This window comes from Aedes albopictus, chromosome 3, assembly GCF_035046485.1.
Source record: "Aedes albopictus strain Foshan chromosome 3, AalbF5, whole genome shotgun sequence".
NCBI lineage: Eukaryota > Metazoa > Arthropoda > Insecta > Diptera > Culicidae > Aedes > Aedes albopictus.
The window spans coordinates 87,059,301-87,073,871 of record NC_085138.1 but is presented as its reverse complement, the minus strand read 5'-3'; the positions used below and the strand labels follow the sequence as shown (position 1 = coordinate 87,073,871).

Sequence of the window (14,571 nt, the reverse complement as noted above, 5' to 3'; positions counted from 1 at the left end):
GAACAGATCAGGTATCAGATAGCACAAAATTTGAACTTCCGGAAGTAGCAGCTGCACGAGGAGCCACTCCGGGTGTGAGTAACAGTACAATATCGGATCATTCGTGCATGGGACACGCTTGTATGGAAAAAATAAATCCTCGCTCCAGTCGACTTTTTGGATTCCATTTTAATCCCATATGAGCTGTACAAAATTTCAGAGCAGGTGAAACTATAATTTAGCGCAAGCGATTCAAAGTTTGCATAGGATTTTCTATAGGAAAAGTTACACTTCCGGACAAAAAAATCCCAGAGCTCTTAATTAAAATCGAACAACGCATCTTGTATAAACATAATTTGTGAACTATTCCTTCGAAGACCGCTGCATATCACTGAGACATTTCATCATTTTTTACGAATTAAAAAGAGTCGTATTAAAAAGTGATTAATACGGGGTGTTTGACAGTACATCCAATAGCAGCTTTTTCGATAATACGATGATCGATTCGTAAAACCATATTTCAGACAACCGGTAGTGTCCCGAAACCGGTTCTGGGTGTCCCACTGGAAGTGGTCAAACGTAAAAGTGATCCATAACCATGCACGCGATACATGAAATCGTGATTTTCTAAGTAACCTAATGAACATTAGCAATTAAATGGTCTCCATGCTTGGGAGACTCGATAGTGCCCCGGAACCAGTTCCGGGTGTCCCACCGAAATTGACCAAATGTACCGTGCGAGATATCAATCCACGGCTTTTTTAATAACCTGAGGAACGGTTAGCTATAAAATAGGCTCACACCACACCACACTACCGGTGAACAAAATCAATACAAACGGTAAATATGTGTAAGAGATACAAAATTTGACAAATTAAACCCACATACAAACAGACTGTACTCACTACATATCGTTGTTGTTTTCAACGGTTGATTCAAATATCTATCAGTTCGCCAATTGAACGCTTACAGCGCACGCATCGTTTGTGCTCCTTATCGCCGTCTAGCTAGCGTATCACAATTTGTTGCAAGTGATATGTCTGTTTATCTGTGCTGTGCTCATCAAGTCACACAATTTCAGATTCCTGAGGTGTAAATATTATGCTTTTTGTTGAAATTCGAAGTGACCTGGGACGCGGAAATTAAGGTTTTACTTAGATTCAAGTGTCGCAACCAGGGATGGCAAAAATACTTTTTTCTCTTTTCCGTTCATCGATACTGGCAGTAAAATAAAAGCAAAACAACGGCAGCACCAATACCATCAGACGCCGCGGCGACGGCAGTCAAGCAGACGCTTGATGGTTTTCGCTTCCCCACGAAAATATTTATGAGCAGTCATGCTGAGGCGGGTGATTGCGAAAAATGTCAACTATTTTCAACTGCTAATAGCTCACTTGTTTTGATAAATAATTTAAATCAATTTGCACAAATAGCTAGAGCACACTCCTAGCTTTGTGATGCATGCAAAGAAGTATGTCTAGAAGCGGTTTGAAACGCAGAAAAATGCGAAAACGGGAGAGACAGAAATTTTTGTCGTCGTTGTGCTCGAGTACTGGCGCTCTCGCGCTTGGAAACCGTTTCGAGGAAGACGGCTGCAAGAAAAAAATGTTATGACATTTATTTTTCGAACAGTTTGAGTTTGGCTGGGCCTATGATGTTCGTGTGGAAAAATGTCAAATGTACAGCCGGTAACCCTTTTTGCCTTTCTCGTTCACCTAAGTGAACTGAAAGGCTATATGTTCACTCAAAAAAAAAATTTTCGTTAGAAGGCTCGGAGAGTCAAGTCACGTATACCAATCAACTCAGTTCGACGAATTGAGATGATGTCTGTATGTGTGTATGTATGTGTGTCTGTGAACAAAATAAGTTCACTCACTTTTAAGGCACTTCCCATTGGCCGATTTTTCGGATTATAGCTCGAATCGAACCGGAATTTTACCGCATTGTTTGCTATTGAAAATGGTTCGGATCGGTCAAGGCGTTCCGGAGTTATGGCCGATTTAGTGATCCGGGCCAGCATTTTTCACCCGAGCGACAGGTGTAATTTGGTTAGCAGGTGACGACCGCGACGACGGCCGCCGCAGCACAGTGCGCACCAAGAAAACGAGAGTAGGAGAGAATGTGAGAGCAAACGACGACGACGAAAGAGCGGCGCTAACGTGCTAGACGGCGGTTAGGTGCATTGAACGGAAGCTCCATCCCGAAATCGACAGATTTGTCCGATTATCCAGCCCATATTGTCAAAATCGTGTTTTGGAATGACGAATCAGTACGGCAATCGTCCTAAAATCGAATCACGATCATCTCATTCGTGTGTGAGTCGACGCGACGCACGCTGCGTGAATGAACATTGGTTGCAAAGCGAAGGTAACACAGTTGCGTCAAATACAGCCATCGATAGCGTAACCAGTTCCTTGATCATTACACTCACGAAGTTGTCGTTTCAAATGTGAGATTGGATGGATAAAATCTACATTAGATTTTCAGTAGAATTTCAGTAATTTTCGCTTCCAAACAAGCTTCCGAATCATTATGAATTTGAAATACTAATTCTGTATAATTGTGCTAATATTTGCTATTATGGTATAATTTGGCCTATACTCGAAAAGGTGAAATTCTTGCGCTCAGTTACATACGGGCGTATCCACAATGATCGATTTCTCTTCATCGATTTTCTCTTGAATAATAACTTGACCGGCAAATCATGTTCGGTTGTTTTTGTTTTGGATGCTAGTCCTAGTTCTCCTTCACCGAAACACCAAGAGATCATCAGAATATTGGTCGTATTTCCCGGGATAATCCGAAGAGAAAATCGAAGAAGAGAAATGATCATTGTAGTTACGCCTGAATGATACAAAACGCGTGAATTAAAAATTCGGTTAGTCTCCGTGCTATCGGTGACCACCAAATAGTTCCCTTGAAAATGAGGAAACAACTGAATGCACAGAACATATTGCCATCATCACATTCATGCATGGATCGTTGGTGATGGATGACACACGATTCGATTTTGCATACTTTCGACTGCAGTAAAACCCACTTGAAATTGAAAACCATACACATATGAATCACCTTAATTTTGTACACTATTTATGAATCACCATGTTGATCAAATGAGTGATCCATAAATTGTGGTCATTTTTGCCGATTCATAAATTGTGGGGTCACTGTACAATTTATAATACGATACAGTGCGAAATTTCCAATAACTTTTTTTGGAGTTTCACTTCCAAGCGGGTTTCACTTAATCCATGAAAATCCCCTGAAAAAATAATTTGCGAACGGTTACTTGACTTCTTCCAGTGAAATCGAAATGTAAATTCCTCTAATCAATTCAATAATAATGATCATTCTACACTGAAAATAATCAACACGCCTCATTCATGTTCTTTTACACGTTAATGTATCGTTGAAAACAGCAAGCTATATTAACGTGTAATTCTTTGAATCAGATGTTGAATAATTTAGGTTCTAAACCACTGTCTTTTGCACATGATTTGATCGTGTTTGACAGTGTGTTTATGTATCGATAATGGAAATGGTGCGCCTATAACTTAATGTGCATCATCGAACTCGCCTGCGATGAGTGTGTCTTAGCTTGCTTCATATTTGGTGAACAGGAACCCGCAGCAGGGTTCCCGGTACTGATATTCTAAGAAATTTGACATTTATGATACCAAACTAACACGCTAAGAAAAAGTTACTCTAAAATGAGTAAGATTCACACAAAACTGAGCTAAACTGGAACAGCTCAAAAAATGAGTAAATTGCATTTCCAGCGATAGCGCTGGACCAAGTGCAAAAATCCAACTGGTGTAAGCCGTATAATATTCTTCACATCATCAAGAATATTATACGGCTTAAACTGATGAGATTTTCGCACTTGGGCCAGCGCTAGCGCTGGACAAAAAATTTACTCAATTTTGAGTTGTCCCGCTTTAGCTCAGTTTTGTGTGAATTTTCTGACCGTGAACGTGTTTTACACATGATATCGAAAAGTATATCTATGACTGGATTGACACGTTAAATACTTGGATAACGTAGTGAAAATTCATGTTTGAAACATGTGGCTCGAACGTGTAGAATATTTTCAGTGTAGTTGCCGGTATCCTAAAGTTCAATGTGTTTTCTTCCAATTATTGAAAACGTTAAATCAAATAACATTGTAGAAGCAATGCTATGATTTTTTAAAATTATTGATCAAATATGTGTTTTTCAGTTTGTCGGGGTAAATCACGCCGCCCGTTACGGGAAAAATGCGCCACGAAATGTAATACGCCAAGAAATAACGTGGTTTGAGTGTTGCATGCATCACGGCGTTTACTCGGCGTTAGTGCTGCAGCTAATAACGCAATAAATGCACATTTGAAAGGTTCTGATTTTCGTCTGTGTTACTTTAGTCATAATTCAAACGCCAACGGCTGTTTTGGAGTTACGGCGAAGGCCGGCGCATTTTGCCACAAAAGTACTCGCGATTTTGGACTACAAAATACTCATTTTTACACTTAAAACGGCCCTTCTTGCACAAATCATAAATTTTGCGAGTAAGCAAAGAGATTTTCACATCAAGTTTTACAACTTTGCTCCATTTCGATCTGTAAATCTGCGGACAAACTTTCCGCATTCTTACATCAGAAATGGCTGAAATCGGTTTTTAATTTTAATATTTTTTATTATTAGTTGGTAAAATTCCAAGTTTTATTGGTTGAGAAGATAGAAAATTAAAAATGCTATCGATTAGTGTAAACATGTCATATGAAAAATTATGTTATCAGGGAGATATTAAGGTGGGTCGTTGGACCTCGGTAGCGCGTAATAAACTGATTTTAAGCTCTTAACCTTCCTTTTGCATCACGTTGGAAACAGGTCGCTGGCGTGGTGTATCCAAACTCGATTTTACTCAAAATTGAGTATATCGAATAAACTCGTTACCCAAAATTAGGTTGTTTTCCCTCTCTGGCTCACCGATGTTGTCAAAAACAAACAGAGATGCATCTACCCAAAGGAGGTCCTTGACCCCAATAAGCCAATTTTGGGTAAATGTCGATTTACTCAAAATTGAGTTGAATGAGGGGGGGTTCTTAGGTTGAATTTACCTACTCTTGAGTTAAATTTTTAGCAAAGCAAGTAAAGGCAATCTACCTAGCGTGAGTTTAATCGATTTACTCAAATTTTGGCTTATTGGGCCGAACTATGGAATTGCGTCAAAAGAACTCAATTTTGGGTAGTTTGGCGCTTCCGTGTACGGTTCGGGTCAAAAATGACCCTACACAGCAAATAATTTTGTAATATCCAGGCGCGTAATTTCTGGCGACGTATCCAATTCCGAACGTAATTTCGCTCTGTTATATCGTTTTTCAACTATTATCACACGCACCATGTACACCCTTGGTGGCAATGGAAAGTATCAACAAACCCATTCCAGCAGATACCTAGAAAGCAGTATCATATTTATCACCTACCTTCTAACTCGGTGAAATAGCCGAGAGGTAAGGGATATGCCTCACAATCAACGGATCCGTGTACGAATCCATGCCAATATTTTACTTATATATGATTTATCCATCAATCCAGTTCTAGCGATTGCTAGACCCACTTTCAAGCTACGGCGGCTGATTTGCTGCGTGGGAAGGATGTAATTTTTACATCAGTTTTACGACGTGACTGATGTGCTGCGAAAATGATGTGATATCACAAGATTTTTTTTGCTGTGTAATGCCAAAGGAGTGGTAAAACAGGTAAGGCCGTTACAAAAATATTCTTAAGAAACCACATTGTTTAAGCTGCACATCACTCACGTAGTGATGAAAAAACTACATTCAATGCAGCAAATTAGCCGCCGCCGTTTAGCTATTTCACCGAGTTTGATGGTACACTTTTAAATCGCGTTCTAGAAATCGCTAGAACATAACCGACAAACAATTCATATAGGATGTGTGTTCCATCATTAGTAATCTTACGCTCCCATATTCATCCTATTCGAAAATAAGCGAGTAGGGTAGTGGAGGTATTTTGGCCCGGGGTATGTATTTTGGCACACCCTGAGTTTTTTATTACATTTATCATATAATCTCTACCAAATCTTGGCAAATGATTATTGGAACTGCCAATAATCATTTGCCAAGATTTGGTAGAGACACAGAGATAATTATGATAAACGTAATAAAAACCCAGGGTGGGCCAAAATACATGCCCCGGGCCAAATTACCTCCACTACCCTATCTTCTGGAACAGGTTCGTTGACATTTTCCGGTGCTAAACAGGGTGTACATGATGAGTGTGATAATTGTTGGAAAACGACGATATAAACAGGTAAAATTACGTTCGGAAATGCCAAAAATTACGTCAGAAGATATTACAAATTTATCTGCTGTGTATATTTTGCATGGAAAATATGTCAAGATTTAAAAAATGATTACTTGAATATCTATGCCACAAAAGTTCAGCTTATTGGACGCAGTGGCTTAAATTCCCCAACAGGGGAGGAAAAAAAAATCTATAAATATATGTGATGCCTCAATATTAAATACGGCGATTGTTTTCTAGAATTTATTCTCTGAAACCAAGTAAAATGGTTCTCCTTGGATATTCGGAAGATATTCGGAATTATAAAAAAATCCACAATTGAAATTTCGATCATTCTCATATAAAATATATCCATATTGAGTGGACTTAATTTATCACTTGTGTTTTGTTGAAAGGATACTTTATGGCACGAGAAAGGCACCATCACCGCTAGGTGGATTAATTAGGGTTTTTCCTGTACATTTCTCATCCCTGGTCGCAACTCGATTTGGATGAGTGCATATTGTAGCTTTTTTTTTTGTCTTTATTAAAGAGATTTTCAGCCCTAGGCTGGTTCATCTCTGGGCATATTGTAGCTCTTAATTAGCTCAATGATGTGCAATGCCAATAATCGGTTCAAATTAATTTCGCATCTGCAACTTTGCATGTCACGCGAGTCGCGACTTCGATTTGGTGATGCGACGATAATATACAGTAGGAAGAGTCAACGTTGTATGGGAAAATTTGAATTTAACCGCATCAACCCCGAACAAAGGTTTTTAAATCCCTTTTTGCGTATAAAATTACTGGGTCAAATTTCAATGGATTGATTGCGCCCTCGTGCTCTGTAAGTGGTTGAAGTTCACATGGAAAATTTCATATGCTTGCATTTTTTGTCAAATTTTATATGAATTTTGTAACCTGTGATATGATAATAAAATATAGCCTAAAGTGTGCAGAAAAAACATTGGTGAAGATCGCAAAGTGATCTGTGATTGTGTAAAAAGTTATATCTTGGCTTGTAAGAATCGTCTTGATATTGATCGGCCTCCAGTGTTAGTCAAGATGCTTAAGCAATCAACTGAGAAGTCTGATATTTTTCAGCTCTGCTTATACGTTGAACATAAAGTCGGACTACGTGCCATCAATAAGTTTTAAGTCAATTCAATGATGGCTTTGATAAAATGCTTGCTTTTCTTATAAAGTATTTATCAGGATTCAGAACACTTTGGCTTACATCGACGGAAAGATCGTGTGAGCATATTCGACGAGAAAGGCACTATCACCGCTAGGTGGATTAATTTAGGTTTTTTTTTTTAATTTTTCAATTACATAGAATAAAGCTGTTTCCTTATAAGCATTTTCTGATCTTTTACCTGCTATCCATCGACCTTTTGCTCTACAAGCAATGAAAAAAACGAATACTTAATCAAATTTCTCAATTTTTGTAATATAGCTAAAAATTAAAATTATTTCATATTCTGATATAATTATGTTATTTTTGCAACTGATTATTTTGTTCAGTTGCAAAAATAACAAAGTTATAACAGAGTTTGTTCCGATTTATTTGTAACAAAACTAGTTACAAAATATCTTATATATATATATAAAAATGCAGTGGCATACGTGGGACCGCGCATAACTTGTAAACGGATGGTCCGATTTAGGTCGTATAAGTTTTGTTCTGTTAGTTTTCACCCAAGGAAGGTTTATGAGGCAAAAAACATAAGAAAATTGAGAGTTTTTGAAAATCGGGTTTTCATCATTTTGAACGGGGACATGGGATTGGCTAGGGACTTGAAACGTCAAAAAACGCAGTAGGCAAGACAAAGTTTGCCGGGTTCAGCTAGTTATAATATATTTTGTTATAATTTAGTTTGAAAAAGTTTGAAACAGTCCATGTCATTACAAAATTATAACATAATTTGTTAGTTATATCACATTAAGATAAAATTATGATATATTCTTGTTATGTTCATCTAGTCGGGTATGGCCTCCACTTTAGCATCCTATTCTACATCATATATGACTTCGTGATGGCTGAGAATTCTATATATTTGGACCAACATGTGCGAATGCGAACTTCAGTTTCTCTCTTCCCTAATAGGTGTATTTTCAACTATTCATGTACCTATCTTTCAAATAGGTAGATCTCACTTCATCCTCTGGAACGACAGGGAAAACATGTGAAATACAAATTATTTCTGAAAAATCCCATTCAAAACCATCTACAATTTTGGATTCAGCTGTCTGTATTAGCTTCGTTCAAACAAGTTTACTCCATAAGTTTGACATTTTTATCATTGAAATCCACATGTCAAAGGCGGAATCTGGAACGTCCCTTTGAAAACCTTAAAAACCTTCAATATCGTCTGCTATGTTCTCGTTTAGATGTATGCAGGGTGCTGCGCCACTTGGGCAGTGGCTGGTATTTTGGGTACTTTTCAGCTACAACTCAGTCAATTTCAGAAATTAAGCAAAACCCCGCGCCGCCCAGCAGGGACTTTGTTTTGTACACATTAAAACACCTCCATGTCACGTAATATACCACCTCTTATCAAATGTGATACCGTAAGCGTACCATACTTTGCGCACCTAGGGCCTAACTTTGCGCACTTTTCAAAAAATCGTTAAACAGTTTTTCTGGTGCATTATGCAAACTTTTTCCCACGGAATACTAGCTAGTGATATGGGGCATGCAGTTTGTCTCAGTTTGGATGTAATGATAAATGGAAGAGGAAGACAAATTGATGAGTGAATATGCAGTTGCTTTCCCTCAAATGCTGTAAATAACGTTGTAGAATGACGTAGGTTTTGTTTCAAAATTTGTTTTAGTTTAGATAGCAATACCATAAAGTATTTGTGCACTCTCAATAATACAATAATAATCAAACTTGTTCCACAACAGAATGTAATATTGAAATGTTATTTAAGGGCTGCATACCAATTGCTTGGACATAACAAAATAAGATTGTCCAACAAAACATGTTATGGAAACGTAATGCCTTGATAATTCAATAATAACAAAACAAGATATAAAAACAGGTTTTGTGATTTCGTAGTTATTAATTTGATATTCCCCTCTGCTCGGGTAATCAATCCAAACCGCGAGGTCGATCTACGCCCTGTTGGTATCCTGTACTAAGGATTCGGGGTGATTCTCGCTAGCGTCGGATTGGAGGACAGCACTAAGTTGGCGCCGCCTGTGGTTTTCCAGGTAATTATTAGATAAATACTTAGTGTGTGTCTTGCCGAAGTTAGGCATTTCTTGCTGCTAACACCACCTTTCATTCACTTTGCACTGCACATCGCCATTACGGAGCCATCGGCACTCTCAACGAGGATCCGTCGTCCGTTCTACCAGATACGGAGCTCTGGTTAGGACTTCAGTTACCCGAAGCGATTGGCGAAGATTTTCAACCGTTCCGGATCGGCATTGGGATCAACATCGAAACATCCAAGCATTTCGATCGCTGCTATCTTCGAGTGGATTCGTCAAGCAAGGAGGCAGCAACGTGGATCGTTGTCCAGGTTAGTGAACATTTAGTGTATGTCCGCCGAAGCGTGGACTTTGGATACTCCACCATTTTAATAAAATCATCCTCCTTGGCTTGCATTCCTACACACATATCCCTCCCTGTATGATAACGGATTATTGAGGCTACATAATCCCATTTGGAATTGGATTTGGATACGGTCAGCTTATTTTGCACGGACATTTGCCACACCGTTGGTTTCTCCGGGTGAGTTACACGGTATATGTCCCGTCGAAGCTAATTATTTGGAAACTACATAATTTATCCCTCTTCTTCACGTCGATTGATGAATTTATCGAGCTTTTGATCGGTTTCTGGCTATACTTTGCGACGAAATCGGTGAATTTAACCCTATTGCTGCACCCGTATCGCTGTTCACTCGGTCAGGTGAGTCGAACGGTATATGTGCAGCCGAAGCAAAACCTTTTTGATACTACCGCAACGATTTTCTCCTCCTTCAACGTCAAACAACCCTGGTGAACCCGAGCAATCAACATTGGTTGAATAACATTGAGTGGACGTTTACTACCGACTGCGTTGGAATCGCTTAACACTTCCTAAGGTCAGTTAAAACATTGCTATATGTCCTTCCGAAGCTAGGCGAATACGCAGAATATTACACCACTATTTTCATCCGTTCAACAAGTGATTGATTGCTGCGAGATCCATCATGTCGAGGGCAACATACAAGGTGCTGGTCGCGAAGCTGTCCGAAGTGCAACAAACTTTCAACGAAATTTGGGACTACGTTGAAGATTTACCGGAAGATGCCACCGTTAGTCAAATGACGGTACGATTGCATAGGCTCGACGATTTGTGGGAGAAATTTTCCGAGTATCTTATCGAGATCAAAACCCACGAGCTCCATGACAGTGAAACAAACCCGTACACGAGGGAGAGGAAAGAATTTAGCGATCGCTTTTACGAAGCGAAGGCGACCCTGCTGGATCGGATTAAAATCAAGCAGGAGCCAGTGAATTTGAATACATCGGTTAGGGACCCGAACGCTTCCGGTATTGGAAGTCTTGATCATGTGCGTCTACCACAGATCAAACTCCAAACATTTGGTGGGAACATCGAGGAGTGGCTCAGTTTCCGAGATCTCTACTCCTCTATCATACATTGCAAGGCTGATCTTCCGGAGGTAGAAAAATTCTACTACCTGAAGGGGTGTCTTCAGGGAGAACCGAAGACTTTGATCGATTCTCTGCAAATTACTAGTGCCAATTACAAGGTCGCTTGGGACCTCTTGCAAAAGCGATATGATAACAGCAAACACTTGAAAAAGCTCCAAGTTCAAGCGCTGTTTAAGCTTCCTAATTTGGTGAAGGAGTCTTCATCGGATCTGCACACACTCGTGGAGGGTTTCGAGAAAATAGTGCAGACCCTGGACAACATCGTCCAGCCGTGTGACGCGATTGGATCCTGTGACGCGCAGAGGGTGGGAGGAAATATCTTCTACAAAGCAACAGGATACGGTGAAGGAGTTGACAGAGTACCTCCAGCGTCGCATTCGTATGCTGGAATCGCTTCCAGGGAAAATCGCAGACTCCAGGAACGCAGCTCAACCGCTATCGACGAAGTACAAGGCATCGTCAGTCAAGTCCAGCTTCAACACTGCTCAAACACTCGGAGGAAGCTGTGCCGTTTGCAGTGCAAACCATCTACTGTTTCAGTGCGGTGTTTTCCAAAGGATGCCGCTATCGGAAAGGGAAGCAGTCCTGAGAAGTCACTCCCTCTGCAGGAATTGTTTCAAGTCAGGACATCATGCGAAGGATTGTCAGTCCAAATTCTCTTGTCGGCATTGCAAGAGTCGTCATCATTCGCTGGTGTGCTTCAGACCTGGCAAGGATAAATCTTCGAAGTCAGCGGTTGCGGCAAATTCGTCGAATTCTTCGAGCCCCACGGAAGCATCAATTCCTAACACTCAGGTTCAGCCCTCTTCATCAACTCCCCAAGTGTCCAATATGGCGTCCACTGACACTGTGGTGGCACATGGTTCAGCCCAGCATTCCCAGGTGTTGCTGGCGACGGCTATCGTGATCGTTGAGGACAATAGTGGGCAGCGCTATCCCGCGCGCGCTTTGCTGGACTCGGGATCGGAGAGCAACTTCGTAACTGAAAGACTCAGTCAGCGGTTAAGGGTAACCCGCAACAAGGTAGAAGTCAAGATTCACGGTATCGGTCAAGCGGTAACCAATGTTAAGCAGCAAATCGAAGCCACCATTCGATCACGAGTTTCTGAGTTCTCTCAACGGATGAATTTCCTCGTCCTACCTAAGGTGACTGTCCATCTACCGACGTCTTCCATCAATATCGCAAAGTGGAACATCCCAGAGGGCATAGAATTGGCTGATCCATCGTTCAATGTGTCCATGAACGTGGACATGGTTTTGGGAATTGAGTCGTTCTTCCAATTCTTCAGAAACGGACGGCAGGTTTCATTAGGAGAACGGCTACCGGCGCTCAACGAATCCGTTTTCGGTTGGGTAGTATGTGGTGGATCATCGGTTTCCAGTCAGTCGCTGAACATCAGCTGCAACGTGTCGACTTCAGAAGGTTTAGAGGAATTGGTAGCCCGATTTTGGTCCTGCGAGGAGATTGGGTCTGCCGAAAACTATTCGCCACAAGAAGCGCGTTGCGAGGAGCATTTTGTTCGCACCGTTCGTCGAGGAGAAGACGGACGTTACACTGTCTCTTTGCCAAAGGATACAGAGGTTTTGAAGCGAATTGGCGAGTCAAGGGATATCGCCGTTCGTCGGCTTCAAAGTACGGAGCGCAGATTAGCGAAGAACGATGATCTTCGTAGTCAATACTGCGCATTCATGGAAGAATATCTCCAGCTCGGCCATATGAGGAAGGTCGAGAGCGTCACCGTTACATCGAATCACTGCTATCTACCTCACCATCCAGTTGTGAAGGAAGCCAGTACCACAACAAAGGTTCGCGTTGTCTTCAATGCTTCCAGTGAAACGGCTACCAGGGTGACGTTGAACGATGCGCTGTTGGTTGGGCCGATCATCCAAGATGATCTTCGTTCTATAATCATGAGGAGTCGGACCAAACAAGTAATGTTGGTAGCGGACGTTGAGAAAATGTTCCGCCAAATCTGGGTCGATGAAGAGGACCGACCACTGCAGTCCATCTTATGGCGATCGTCACCGGAGGAGGAAATCAGCACCTACGAGCTAAACACCGTCACGTATGGCACGAAACCGGCACCATTCCTAGCAACGAGAGTTCTGAAGCAGTTGGCGGATGACGAAGAAGGAAGGTTTCCACTTGGTGCCAAGGCAGTACGGGAAGACACCTACATGGACGATGTTATAACGGGCACGGACGACGTGGACGAAGCTTTGAAATTGAGAGTCCAGTTGCAGCAGCTTACGACAGCTGGAGGATTTAAACTACGCAAATGGGCTTCCAACCATCCCGACGCGTTGATGGGAGTCCTCGAAGAGGATTTAGCGATCCCGTCAACTCAGGAAATCAGTTTGGATCCAGATCCGTCGGTAAAAACGCTCGGATTAACCTGGATGCCAGGAACCGACACTCTACGCTTCCAATTCACCATTCCAAACTTGCAAGACACGATGTTGTTGACCAAGCGCATGATTCTTTCGATAATCGCTACTCTATTCGATCCGCTAGGCCTCATAGGAGCGGCAATCACAACGTTCAAGGTGTTCATGCAGGTATTGTGGACACTAAAGAACGAGGATGAACAACGGATCGGTTGGGACGAACCACTGCCCAAAACGGTGGGTGAGACGTGGCAAGGATATCATCAGCAACTTCCAACTCTCAACCAGCTGAGGATCAAAAGGTGCGTTTTAATTCCTGAGGCGCGGCGGATAGACCTTCACTGCTTTTCGGACGCTTCGGAGAAGGCTTACGGAGGATGTATTTATGTACGAAGTGAGGATTCCGACAGAAATGTACAAGTTCGACTGTTTGCTTCGAAGTCTAGGGGGCTGTCCATTAATTACGTAAGGGATTTTTTGCGATTTTTCGACACCCCCTCCCCCCCCCCTTGTAAGATTTTTTGTATGGAAAGCCAAATATTTTTGTATGGAGCGTAAGATTTCTCAAACCCCCCCTCTCCCTATAAACCCTTACGTAATTAATGGACAGCCCCTAGGGTGGCTCCGTTGAATCGCCAATCCATTCCGAGGTTAGAATTGTGTGGCACACTTTTGACTGCGGAGCTGTACGGAAAGGTTATACAATCCATCAGATTACCGGTAAATGTACACTTTTGGACAGATTCTACGTGCGTGCTGCGCTGGATAGCAGCTACTCCCAACACATGGAGCACGTATATTGGGAATCGATGCGCAAAAATTCAGCGGCTAACCGAGGGCTATCAGTGGCGGCATGTTCCTGGATCACAGAATCCCGCTGATCTCATTTCTAGAGGAATAACCCCGACGAATATTGCGATTAATCACTTTTGGTGGCATGGGCCGGACTGGTTGCTATCAGATCCGGAAGAATGGCCACAATTGGCAGAGTTGCGGAACAGCGAAGAAGCAGAGAAGGAAAGACGTCGCACTGCAACCGCGGCTACAATGGCAACCACAGACGTGTTCGTTGAGGAATACGTCGCCAAATTTTCGACATACTCGAACTTGATTCGGACAACAGCAATTTGGCAACGTCTTATCAAGCTTCTCAAGATACCGAAGGCAGAAAGGAGAAGTGGATTTCTTACGTCGGAAGAGCTTAAAGAAGCGGAGCATACGATCGTTCGGCAAGTGCAAAGGGTATC

At 41.7% G+C, this 14,571-nt stretch overlaps 1 protein-coding gene across 2 annotated transcripts in view; it reads left to right on the top strand.

Annotated features, from left to right (window-relative positions):
- Positions 1-14,571, top strand: part of LOC109401325 (uncharacterized) — a 332,029-nt gene that overhangs the window by 263,364 nt on the left and 54,094 nt on the right. The gene's annotated exons all lie outside the window — the stretch shown is intronic.